Source organism: Atta cephalotes (assembly GCF_000143395.1).
Source record: "Atta cephalotes unplaced genomic scaffold scaffold00011, whole genome shotgun sequence".
Classification (NCBI taxonomy): Eukaryota; Metazoa; Arthropoda; class Insecta; order Hymenoptera; family Formicidae; genus Atta; species Atta cephalotes.
Window position 1 is genome coordinate 5,121,056 of NW_012130075.1, and position 1,624 is coordinate 5,122,679.

The window sequence follows — 1,624 nt, forward strand, 5'->3', positions numbered from 1 at the left end:
AAAATTCAGTAATATATTTAAGCATCATATTATATCACATCAGTTTTTATGAAACATTAATTTATTTCTTACTTTAAATGTAACGCAGTGTATACAATTTCATCTGATGCGCACATAATTCACACTCCATGATTGAAGTTTCATCATAAACTTCACGCAGTCTTTTAATGCACTACATTTATTGTTATACAATTTTTGCGTATAGTAGTCAGAAATTGTTGATATATTGTATATTTTCTCGCGATTTTATAAAAAAGATATGGTATTCATTTTATGACTTTTATGATGCGATTTTACAATAGAATGATAGGAGCATAAATTTAATAATATTTTAATAATATTTTAATAGTATAAGCCGAACAGCCGGATTTGCGTTTTCTTATTAAGTAATTTATTTTCACGAAGATATGAAGAAGAAATGATCAAGAGATTATGGAAAAGATAAATTTTCAAAGAAATATATATATTTTTTAATATAGATTTATTTATCTAATATAGCATAATATAATTTAGATCATTAATTCACATTCTATAATAGAACTTTTATCATAAATTTTGTGCAAAGTGTTTGCAACATCGCGTTTATTAGTAATACAATTTTGTTTTAAAAATGATACAAAATATTTGAATTTTTGATAACCGTGCGTACATTGACTTAGTTTATAGTACGCATGCTCAACATATTGCTCGATCACAAATAAGAAGAGTACGATTGTTGGTTTTATGTATTAATACAAGTATGTATCATGCAATGACAATTTTACATTTTTCGTATCATATACTTTAACAAGTTCTACATTCAGATCTTGAATCGGTGATGATGATGGGACAGTTGACTGCATTAATCGTTCAATATTTGCACATCTCAATGAACGCCTTCCATGTAGCATGAGGCAAGATTATGCAGTTACCTCGATTGTCATTCGTAATTTCTACATGAGACGTAGGACCCATGACGATCTCGACGTCCAAGAACTTATACGCTGTCAATATTATTAGGTGTACAACTTTGCTTCCGCCGTTTTCCTATAGATAGCTTTAGCGGTAAATGGTGGTCAAAATAAATAGATCATAGACGTCATACAATAAACTTGGGCATCTGTCAACATAACCCCATAGAAACATTAGTCGATTTGTGTCTGCATCATAAAGTTATTCTCGATTGAAAATGTTAGTTTACGAGCTAAATTCTCGTCATTTGCGGGAGGTTTTAATTTTTTGCTTCAATATGAAGAAATCTGCGGCTGAGGCTCATCGAATGCTCTCAAATACTTATGCTGAGGCCGCTATTAGTGAAAGAACGTGTCGTGAGTGGTTTCAACGCTTCAAGAACGGTGATTTTGACGTCCAAAGTCATGCTCTGTATTTGGTGGGACTAGCTCGGCGTAGTGTATTATGAACTGTTAAAACCGACTGAAACAATCACAGGCGATTGGTATCGAACGCAATTGATGCGTTTGAGCCGAGCATTGAAAGACAATACAACGAGAGACACGATAAAGTGATTTTGCAGCATGACAATGCTCGACTCCATGTTGCGAAAGTGGTCAAGACATACTTGGAAAATGGGAAGTCCTATTCCACCCGCCGTATTCTCCAGACGTTGCTCCCTCTGATTATCACT